Source organism: Hevea brasiliensis, chromosome 2 (assembly GCF_030052815.1).
Source record: "Hevea brasiliensis isolate MT/VB/25A 57/8 chromosome 2, ASM3005281v1, whole genome shotgun sequence".
Taxonomy (NCBI): Eukaryota; Viridiplantae; Streptophyta; class Magnoliopsida; order Malpighiales; family Euphorbiaceae; genus Hevea; species Hevea brasiliensis.
Genome location: NC_079494.1, coordinates 82,776,352 through 82,789,294, shown reverse-complemented (window position 1 = coordinate 82,789,294; position 12,943 = coordinate 82,776,352).

Here is a 12,943-nt window from a genome sequence, read left to right as displayed (position 1 = left end):
TCTGGATAGTCACAAGAATATTCTTAAGTTCTTAAGAAGAACTAAGGATTTATTCTTGATTTATGGAGGTGGAGACTTGCAATTGGATGGTTATACTGATTCTGATTTCCAATCAGATATCGATGATAGAAAGTCTACCTCTGGATATGTGTTCATTTGTAATGGAGGTGTAGTCAGTTGGAAGAGTTCCAAACAGAGCACGACTGCATATTCCACCATCGAGGTCGAGTATATTCTTTGCATCGATGTCGCAAAAGAAGTCGCTTTGGATGAAGAAGTTCGTGATGTAACTTAGAGTAGTTCCTTCCATTGAGTCAGCAGTTCCATTACACTGTGACAACAATGGAGCAGTCATACAGGCTAAGGAACCAAGGTCTCACCCAAAATCCAAACACATAGAAAGGCACTACCACATTATCAGAGATATAGTTGGGCAAGGCGATATAGTCATGCAGAAAATAACATCGCCTAAAAATTCAAATTGATCCATTCACTAAGCTTTTGTCACAAGTTCAGTTAGACCGACATCTTGAGAAGATAGGTCTAAGGTATTGTAATGAATGGCTCTAGTGCTAGTGGGAGATTGTTAGTAGTATGCCCTAGAGCATATCATTTAGTATGTATCTTGTACATATTTTAATAATAAAAGGCATTTCCACTTTTCCGTTTACATAATATATTTATGTGTAATAGAAAAGGTCCATTGATATTTTGTTAGAAATATTATTCTTAAGTTGTTAAGAATATGAGTGACAATATTTCTAGCACAAAGTATCATAAATAGGTTCACAATCGAGGATACTTCATAATAAGGACATGACTTATCCGTAAAGATTGTATTCATGTTTGTTCCCAAGTTATTTATATGAGATATAAATAAGATGGAATGGTGAGTCTCATGCCATATAACAAACTTGATAGGCACTTACAAATGAGAAGTAGGCCGAACTAGTGACACTTATGACAAGCACATGGAGTTTACTCTTGTCAATGTTTTGTCATAAATCATCTCAGTGCATATACTCTTTAGACACGAGATAGCCAGATTATCTTGTATATAGGTAGTTTGAGTTTGAATCGCTTTCATACTTGTACTATGTATGGGTATATGGGCATGTGTTGGCTCTCGCTAGTTATATATGGAGGTAGGTGTTGATCAAGATGGAATCTGTTCCTCTAAGTAAATAGAGATAAAATCCTATGTTCATTTAATTGTTCTTGATGTTTCAAGTTCTGGCCAGACAGATAGATTTATTCGTAAAAGAGTTTCGATGAGAAAATCTTTTAATCAAGAACTGGAATTAAAAGAGAACATAATATTCATAGCAAATGGAGTTTGACATAAACCATGACTCAAATTGAGTTGGGATTTTGTAATGAGAGATTCTAGTGCATGGTAACATATGATTATAGGTTCATTTAAGGTAAATCTTATTACTAATTGGGTGGCCATGGCATGCTATGCTAGGTGTTAACCATGGTCTATGAGGTTCATAAAATGATTTAGAGAAATCATTTATGGTAAGAAAGAGTTCGATGATATTAAGAGTTGATATCATGTCTCATTGCCAATTAGTGATGAGCCTAGTAAGTCACACACATACACAAGTTATCACCTATTTAAATATGATTTAATTAATTAATTAAAGAGTTTAATTGATTAATTAAATAGATTTGGTTTGCAATAAAATTGCAAAGTCCCTAGCATGACTTGAAACCAAATCTAGATTATTGGATGTGTAGTATAAATTAAATTTATATTTAAAGTGTTTAAATATGAATTTAATTGATGAGAAATTAATTAATAGAGATTAATTAATTAATTTATATTTGATATAAATTAATTAGAAGAAGAAAATAATTATTTTGGGTTAAGAACTCAAAATTAAGACACAGGGGCATTTTGGTCATTTTGTACAGGACACGTGGCACCATGAGATGGTGACACATGGCATAACACATAAGCTTGCCAAATAATTTTAATCATGTAAGATGATTAAAATCAAGATTAAATATAGGTTTGACACTTGGCACAATGTGATTGGGTCACTTAAACCTAGAGCTAATCAAAAGGTGACATGTGGCTAGGGTTTAATGTGTTAACCTAGCTATTTAAGTGTGGTTATGAAAAGAAAACATAACCAGCAGCCTCTCCTCTCATTTTTCACGCCACTTTGAGCCTCTCCAGCTATTTCTCTTCATCTCTCATCAATTCAAAGAGATTAGCCATCAATATCTTGAATTAAGAACACTAGAAATTGTTTCTAATGTCCTGTTTACATCTCTAATCTCTTAAAAGGCAGAACTTGAATTTCTAATTAATAGAAAAGGCTTTAGAAGCTGTTCAAGGGCTGCCATAGGTGTTCTTGGTGTGGACAAGCTAGAGGGACAACATCTGGTGTCCTGAAGACGAATCTCAAAGGCGCACATACGCCGCAAAGACATCAAGAGGTTAGTGTAATCGTTCTTGATTTAATCTAGGGTTCTAAAATTAATCTGATTAATTTTAAAATCTTAAATGGCAAATACAGATCCAAAAACATATTAAAAGAGTGTCACACCTTACCCCTCTGTAAGGCATAACATGATCCCGTAGTATACCTAATGAATTACCAACTCCGTCTACTGATAACCCATTAAATACACTACAAGGGATTTTAAAGACTTTTCTTACTTCTTTTACAGTGGTGAGCACTATTTACAGGTGTTAAAGACTTTGGTGAACTGAAGTGAAATAACTAACTCATTTGATTTATTTAGAATTTCTGTAAAATTTTTGGCAAAGTGCCCTCTGTATTTTGGATAAAACAGTTCTTCAGAAAACCTGTAAAAGCACTTCTCTAATTTTCCAAATCTCAACTCCAATACATTTCTCAACACAACAATTTATCAACACAATTCCATAGAAATTTTTCAAAGTCTGAGATAAGGAAATATAATACAACTTTTACAATCCAAAACACTCATAATTAATTTACAACTTCAAGGTACAATTTAATTTACAACTGCTCAAAACCAAAACAATATGTACATACAAAGGTCATACATTACAAGATAAAAGCAAAAGCGGTATACTCAATATACCGGTAATCCCTCGGATGTATATGCAAATTTAGTCTGTGCCTGCTGGTCTCTACTGCGACAAAGAATAAAGCTATCGCTGAGACAATGTCTCAGTGGTGCACAACATTAACCAAATCCAATTTAAATCACAATTCATAAGTCATGTAAATAGTGGATACTTAAAATCATAATTAAATTCAAGACAATAATTGTCAACAAGAATTTAAACTCCATTTCTCAATATCACAATAATTTTCCATAAGTCGATCAGTTTGAATTCAAAAGACAGATATGTCAATGAGAGTTTAAATCCATTTCACAATCTCATAATACACATCAATAAATCACACACGCCTTAATCATGATCCATAATTCAATTCATCCCAAAAGCCGATGGCTAATGAGGTATTCAATTCATCCCAAAAGTCGATGACTAATGAGGAATAACATGGCTAGCTAGCAAAAATATGAGTACTCATTCTATTCGTCCTCAACAGCACACACCTCAACACTTCACCAGAGAGGGAATTCAATTCATCCCACTAGACAAGCTAGAGAGGAATACAATCAATATACATGATAGCTGTGGTTTCAAACCATTTCTAATGCTTTTAATCAATAAGTATCCATCAATGTCATTCAAACCATTTTTCACGCTTTCAAACTATTCACAATATTTTTCAATCAATAAATATTCCTCAAACACATTTCCACAATTTAAAATAATGATATACAAATAATCAATATTTATTTCCATTGAAAATAATTCAAAAGAAACAGTTGTTGTGCACAAACCTCGATATTTGTCTCTGGTCTTGACTCAAGATTTCTTTCCCTTTTCTGAGTCCTTGTTAATCGAGAAACACAATTTGAAGTGTTTCAGCATCAAATTAAACTATCTCTATCGATGGGGTTTGGTAAATAATGCATCGAACTCAATTATTCGCTTAATCACCTAATATACCGACCCTCGTTGCATTTTAGGTACATTAGGTTTTAGTGTCGTTAATATGTCACATTCGATTAAGGTTTTAGGCTTGGTACGCTTTACCAAAGTCAATTCCTTGCTTAGTGCATTTTAATGCAAATTCTCGGATTCCGAACACTGGTTTGACCTAACCGACGATCTAGTTCCCTCAGCCGGTCTCAGTCGAAACTACAAACTTGTAGATCTAGGTCTTATTGCACGCGGTGCAAAATTTCAGGTCAATCCGAGTTAAGTAGACCAAGTTATGGTCATTACACTATTGCTGGTCAAATGGTACCATTTTAGGTCAATTTTAGGTCAAAGTGGTCAATTCTGGTTCGGCCAGTTTTTGGACCCGAACTTGTGCAAGTTGTTTGACTTGCTTATGGTCATTTCTGGGCTTTGGTGTCTTCATAAGACTTGTAGGTATGGGTCTTAACTATTCTTGGTCAAAATTTCAGGTCAATTGGACCTGGTTTGAGTGAGTTATGGCCTAAACACTCACTGCTGCCCAATTGGTCATTTTTCAGGTCCTAATTGCATCTAATCCGAATTGGTCAAATTTTTAGGTCACCTTGCAAGCAGAATTTTGGCATGGTTTCTCAATGAAATTTGGCACATTTTGTGCCTAGTTTCACCCCAAATTGGTCTCATACCAATTGAGGTTACACATTCAAGGTTATAGGCCAAAATATACACTGCCCTCAATATGCATTTCACACCCCAACTTCAAACACACACTTACCTTTGCAAGGTTTACTTCCATACCCTACCAAACTGTTTTGGCACATTACCAACAACATTTTCTACATAACATTAGCATTATTTTGGGCAGATTCCAATCACCATCAACACACCAATTATCATTCACAATCACAATTCTAAGTACCATTACAATTACACCTAAACACTACAAACATTACATACACTTTACAACTTTAATTTACATACTTAACATCAATCCTTCTAGGTCAATATGCTGCCCACACTTCCTTCAATATACACCCTTTCTCAAGTGTCCACAAGCTGCCACAAATCACTCATCAACATCACATTGCCGTACCATAAGTTAATTTCCATCAAAGTGTATAATTCACCATATATACATGCATTAAATCACTAGGTTACTAAATCACCATGAACAACATTATTTCTCAACAATTATATGCACAATTTCCTCATCAAAAACGTGACCATGGCTGTCCAAAATGACAACAACAATAACCCATCAAACTCAAAATTTTCCTTCACCAAACTAATACCCATAACATGCACATAAACTTTAACAAAGAAATTCTCAAAATTATGAACTTAACTTATGCTTGGAGCTTGTTAAACCTTGCTTAAACTTCCCAAAATTGGTATCAATATCTTCCTTGTGGTGTGTAGACCATTTTTCATGAAAGAAGCTAAGTGAATGGAGTTGAAAATGGAGGGTGGATTAAGCTTGCATGCAAACGCCCATGTATTTCTTTGTGTTCTTCAATTCGCCATTTTTGAGAGAATATGAGGAAGATGGATTTCAGATGGTGAGTGGACCATATCAGCCATAATTCAATGATAAATTAATCCCTTAGTGCTCCACTAAGTAAAATAATTCATATTATAAACTTAACTTTCCCATAATCCACATTTAACCCATTATTTCCACTATTTATTTTAGGTACCACCAAATTAATTTTTTATTTCATTTTCTAAGTGTAATACTATTTATTTTTAATGGACATTTAGGTCAAAAGACACTTCGGGATGTCGAATGACCATAATGCCCTGTTCGTGGTTTTCCGATTTTTCAGAATAATCGTATTTTGTCTATTTTTCGATTTCTCACTTTTCTTTGTACTAATTATTTAATTTTTCTTTGATCTTTCTAATGATATTTACTCTTCAACAATGGTCTATTTAAGTCCTAAAATGTTTCCCGTGGTTCCCGCAGTGGCTAGTCAACGGTCCACGCCGTGACTTCCAAGGTCACCCTTCGCTAGGTTTCCTACCACTTACTCGGTTACATTTCTTTGCTATGATTTTTCCTTTGTTTTTCTTTTCTTGTATTTCATTATTTTATGTCTCCTCACTCATATTGAAGTACGGTTCTAGGCATCCTACCGTCCAGACAACACCGGTCACCTGAGCAAGAGAACGCTTCTACCGAACTTAGGGTGTTACAATTCTCCCCTTAAATAAATTTCGTCTCGAAATTTTACAGCATTAGTCTCGAACACTGTGGGTGCTGTCTCCTCATATCCTCTTCACGTTCCCATTTCCACTGCATCGACAAAGGATGTAACAAACCACTGAACTTGATGTTCGCTTTACTTGTCGACAAGTTAGGCATTTGGAAACAAATTCAGCTATATCTCTCTTCATGCCCATCCACCAAGAATGTTCTTTCAACCCTCTGTACATTTTAGTTCCACCGTGGTGCATAGCAAATGGAGACTCATGTGCTTCCTTCATAATGATCTGTCTCGGCCCACATCACTAGGAACGCACATTACGCTTCGATGTAGCAATAAACCATCATCTCTCATAGAGAATTCAGGTTTTGCCCCGCCGAACTTCTTTCGCAGCTTCGATATTTTTCATCACTGCGACCATTCTGACCGATCAATCAACACCGGTTGTACATGCCATGCAACTACCGTCTGCCCTCATCATCAACCTCTAAACGGCATGTCAGGCTTTCAATTCATATACCATGGACAAAGGAGAAACTGAGACTTGCCATAGTCTTGCGACTTAAGGCGTCGACCACCACATTTGCTTTCCCCGGTGATAGTCTATTAAGCAATCATAATCTTTAATGAGTTCCAACCATCTCCTCTCGCCTCAAATTCAATTCCTTCGGGTACCTAAGTACTTCAAGCTCTTATGATCTGTAAATGTAGCATTTCTCCCCATACAAATAGTGTCTCGGATCTTGAGCAAAAACAATAGCCGCTAACTCTGATCATGTGTTGGGTAGTTCCTCTCATGCGGTTTGGTGGCGTGATGCATAAGCAATGACATTCGATCTTGCATCAAGACAGCCTAACCCATTGTGAGAAGCATCACTATAAATCGTGTATTCTTTACCCGAGTAGGTAAAGTGAGAACTGGAGCTTCGCTTAAGCACCTCTTCAACTCATCAAAACTCACTGACATTTATCCGCCCACCGAAATTTCACATCTTTCCGGCTTGGTCGTGGAGAAGATAACATAGAAAACCCCTTCACAAACCGACGGTAATATCCAGCTAAACCTAAAATCGCAATTTCTCGTGATGTTCTGGCGGTTTCCAATTAAGGATAGCTTCTACCTTACTGGAATCTACCTTGATCCCTTCAGCTGACACAACATGTCCCAAAAAGGAGATTTCCTTCAGCCAAAATTCACATTTCGACAATTTGGCGTACAGTTCTTTCTCCCTTAAAATCTGCAGTACAATCCGCAGATGTCTATCATGCTCCTCTGCACTCCTCGAGTATATCAAAATGTCATCAATAAACACCACCACAAATTGATCAAGATATGGTCTGAAGATAGTGTTCATCAGATCCATAAAAGCAGCTGGAGCATTTGTTAACCCGAATGGCATTACTAGAAACTCATAGTGGCCATATCGAGTTCTGAAAGCAGTTTTTGGAATACTCTGCTCTTGCACCTTCAACTGATGATAACCAGATCGCAAATCAATTTTGGAGAATACTGCTGCACCCTTCAACTGATCGAACAGATCATCAATGCGAGGCAATGGATATCTGTTCTTTATTGTCACCCTATTCAACTGCCTGTAGTCTATACATAGGCGGAGAGTACCATCTTTCTTCTTAACAAACAACACTGGTGCTCCCCAAGGCGACACACTAGGGCGGATGAAGCCCTTTTCAAGTAATTCTTGTAACTGTATCTTCAACTCCTTCAACTCTGCTGGTGCCATTCTGTATGGCGTTATGGAGATTGGATCCACACCAGCAGAACATTAATTTCAAATCGAACTTCTCTTCCGAGGTAATCACGCAATTCATCAGGAAACACATCTGGAAAGTCATGTACTGTAGGGATGTCCTTCAATGCTGGACTCCCCACTTGGGTGTCTACCACATGTGCCAAGTATGCTTCACACCCTTTTCTGATCATTTTTCTGGCTAGTGCAGCCGAAATGATGTTGGATGGCAATAGCTGCCTCTCCCCATGTATCACCACATCACTGCATCGAGGAGACCAAAAGTGATCTTTCGCCATACCAATCATGGCATGATGCCTAGCTAACCAATCCATGCCCAAGATGATATCATAATCTCTGAAGGGCATTTCAATGAGATCAGACAGGAAAGTGTGTCCTTGGATCACCAAAGGGCAATCTCTATACATCCTATTAACCCTGACCTCCTGTCCTAGCGGACTTGTTACTAGCACCTCAAAGTCCATTTTTGTACATGGAACAAAGAATGCAATCAATGATGCTAGCACTCACATAAGAATGGGTAGAACCGGATCAAATAGCACAAATACATTCCGTTAAAAGTTGAGAAGGTACCAGCCACAACATCGATGTCTCACCTCTTCCTCTCGTCGCATGGCATAGACTCGACTGGAGCAATCGCCTTGTTCTCGACTGCTTTATCGTGCCTTGGCTGCTCTTTGGTTACCTCTACCCCGCTCTACCTCTGCTAGGTGGTTGTGAGCTTCGTGACAGTGGCTTTGAATCGACCTTCTGCAGAGTAGGAGGTGGTCCAACTCTGCGACCATCGGTGCGCCCTTGGCAAGTGTCCGGTGCCTCCACAGCTTATAACAGCTCCAATAGCCTTGTAATGATTCCACCATGATTCTTTCCACAAGTTTCACATTGGCGGGAGGATAGGAACTTCTGGTACTCACGACGGATAGGGAGGTCTCGTCCCGAATGTCTTCCCCTACTGCATTTCTTGCCACCTCCGCCATGTCCCCATAGTTCTTCCTCTTTCCAAAGATAACCACCGGAACTCGATCTACTGATTTTCCCTCTTTCTCTGCCTTCTCCGACCTCTTCTTCTCAGAGCGCCTCAAACTCAACTCTTTCCAACTCTAGGGCTTGAGAAACAAGTTCGAGAAGTTAGTGTGTTTGAAGCCGAGCACTTGTACTGACATCTGGGCTTCAAGCCGCTTTCAAACCTCTTGCATCTCTCCCCGTGGTAGAGAGTAGACTCATTGCATAATGGCTAAGGCGGGAAAATTCTCTTTCATACTCACCACCGACCGCCTCTGCTTTCAAACTTAAGAATTCTTGCAGCTTCGGGTCTACATAGGCATCGTGGATGTATTTCTATCTGAATTCCCGAGGAAGTCATTCCAGTCAAGATCTGCAGTTCTACTGCATCGTGGGGAATGGTTTTCCACCACCATAAGCATCCCCTGTAGTAAGGATACCGAGTATTCAAGTCCGAGCTCCTCTGCACAATGAAGTTTCTTGAACACCCTATCCATCCTCTCTAACCACTGCTCACTTCTAGAGGATCTACTGTCCCTTGAACTCAGAGCCCCATACTTCATCAATTTATCATCTTGCCTCAGAGGAGATCGTGGTTGTACCACCGTGTCTGTGTTGGGACTTGAGTAGGCACATTGCCACCATTTCTTTGGAACATTGCGCCGAGCGAATCGAGCAGAAATCGCAGATCGCAGGGCCGGTGTCTTCTGAACCACTAACATTTTGTACAGCTGGGGCATCCCCTTGCACCTCAGCCTCAATAGACTGATCGACTGAACGATCACCCTCTTCCATATTCAATGCGAGGATCTTAGCTTTCCTGAACAATAACACAAGAATATTCACTCTCGTTAGTGCATATTTATCTCAGAATGTACTGTATGTATCAAACAATGATATTGAGCAGTTGTACTATGAAGAAAGGACATTCAAATAACAGGTGAAAACAGAATTTAAAACTTTGCTCTGATACCACTAAAACATGTCACACCTTACCCCTCTGTAAGGCATAACATGATCCCGTAGTATACCTAATGAATTACCAACTCCGTCTACTGATAACCCATTAAATACACTACAATGTATTTTAAAACTTTTCTTATTTCTTTTACAAAGTGGTGAGCACTATTTACAGTGTGTTAAAGACTTTGGTGAATCAAGTGAAATAACTAACTCATTTGATTTATTTAGAATTTCAGAAATTTTTGGCAAAGTGCCCTCTGTATTTTGGATAAAACAGTTCTTCAGAAAACCTGTAAAAGCACTTCTCTAATTTTCCAAATCTCAACTCCAATACATTTCTCAACACAACAATTTATCAACACAATTCCATAGAAATTTTTCAAAGTCTGAGATAAGGAAATATAATACAACTTTTACAATCCAAAACACTCATAATTAATTTACAACTTCAAGGTACAATTTAATTTACAACTGCTCAAAACCAAAACAATATGTACATACAGTGTCATACATTACAGTACAAAAAGCAAAAGCGGTATACTCAATATACCGGTAATCCCTCGCCGGATGTATATGCAGCCTAGTCTGCCGCCTGTTGTCTCTCTACTGCGACAAAGAATAAAGCTATCACGAGACAATGTCTCGATGGTGCACAACATTTACCAAATCCAATTTAAATCACAATTCATAAGTCATGTAAATAGTGGATACTTAAAATCATAATTAAATTCAAGACAATAATTGTCAACAAGAATTTAAACTCCATTTCTCAATATCACAATAATTTTCCATAAGTCGATCAGTTTGAATTCAAAAGACAAGATATGTCAATGAGAGTTTAAATCCATTTCACAATCTCATAATACACATCAATAAATCACACACACTTAATCATGATCCATAATTCAATTCATCCCAAAAGCCGATGGCTAATGAGGTATTCAATTCATCCCAAAAGTCGATGACTAATGAGGAATAACATGGCTAGCTAGCAAAAATATGAGTACTCATTCTATTCGTCCTCAACAGCACACACCTCAACACTTCACAGAGAGGGAATTCAATTCATCCCACTAGACAAGCTAGAGAGGAATACAATCAATATACATGATAGCTGGTTTCAAACCATTTCTAATGCTTTTAATCAATAAGTATCCATCAATGTCATTCAAACCATTTTTCACAGCTTTCAAACTATTCACAATATTTTTCAATCAATAAATATTCCTCAAACACATTTCCACAATTTAAAATAATGATATACAAATAATCAATATTTATTTCCATTGAAAATAATTCAAAAGAAACAGTTGTTGTGCACAAACCTCGATATTTGTCTCTGGTCTTGACTCGATTTCTTTCCTTTTCTTTGAGTCCTTGTTAATCGAGAAACACAATTTGAAGTGTTTCAGATCAAATTAAACTATCTCTATCGATGGGGTTTGGTAAATAATGCATCGAACTCAATTATTCGCTTAATCACCTAATATACCGACCCTCGTTGCATTTTAGGTACATTAGGTTTTAGTGTCGTTAATATGTCACATTCGATTAAGGTTTTAGGCTTGGTACGCTTTACCAAAGTCAATTCCTTGCTTAGTGCATTTTAATGCAAATTCTCGGATTCGAACACTGGTTTGACCTAACCGACGATCTAGTTCCTCGGTTTTCGGGTCTTGGTCGAAACTACAAACTTGTAGATCTAGGTCTTATTGCACGCGTGCAAAATTTCAGGTCAATCCGAGTTAAGTAGACCAAGTTATGGTCATTACACTATTGCTGGTCAAATGGTACCATTTTAGGTCAATTTTAGGTCAAAGTGGTCAATTCTGGTTCGGCCAGTTTTTGGACCCGAACTTGTGCAAGTTGTTTGACTTGCTTATGGTCATTTCTGGGCTTTGGTGTCTTCATAAGACTTGTAGGTATGGGTCTTAACTATTCTTGGTCAAAATTTCAGGTCAATTGGACCTGGTTTGAGTGAGTTATGGCCTAAACACTCACTGCTGCCCAATTGGTCATTTTTCAGGTCCTAATTGCATCTAATCCGAATTGGTCAAATTTTTAGGTCACCTTGCAAGCAGAATTTTGGCATGGTTTCTCAATGAAAGTTGGCACATTTTGTGCCTAGTTTCACCCCAAATTGGTCTCATACCAATTGAGGTTACACATTCAAGGTTATAGGCCAAAATATACACTGCCCTCAATATGCATTTCACACCCCAACTTCAAACACACACTTACCTTTGCAAGGTTTACTTCCATACCCTACCAAACTGTTTTGGCACATTACCAACAACATTTTCTACATAACATTAGCATTATTTTGGGCAGATTCCAATCACCATCAACACACCAATTATCATTCACAATCACAATTCTAAGTACCATTACAATTACACCTAAACACTACAAACATTACATACACTTTACAACTTTAATTTACATACTTAACATCAATCCTTCTAGGTCAATATGCTGCCCACACTTCCTTCAATATACACCCTTTCTCAAGTGTCCACAAGCTGCCACAAATCACTCATCAACATCACATTGCCGTACCATAAGTTAATTTCCATCAAAGTGTATAATTCACCATATATACATGCATTAAATCACTAGGTTACTAAATCACCATGAACAACATTATTTCTCAACAATTATATGCACAATTTCCTCATCAAAAACGTGACCATGGCTGTCCAAAATGACAACAACAATAACCCATCAAACTCAAAATTTTCCTTCACCAAACTAATACCCATAACATGCACATAAACTTTAACAAAGAAATTCTCAAAATTATGAACTTACTTTATGCTTGGAGCTTGTTAAACCTTGCTTAAACTTCCCAAAATTGGTATCAATATCTTCCTTGTGGTGTGTAGACCATTTTTCATGAAAGAAGCTAAGTGAATGGAGTTGAAAATGGAGGGTGGATTAAGCTTGCATGCAAACGCCCATGGAGTTCTTTGTGTTCTTCAATTCGGCCATTTTTGAGAGAA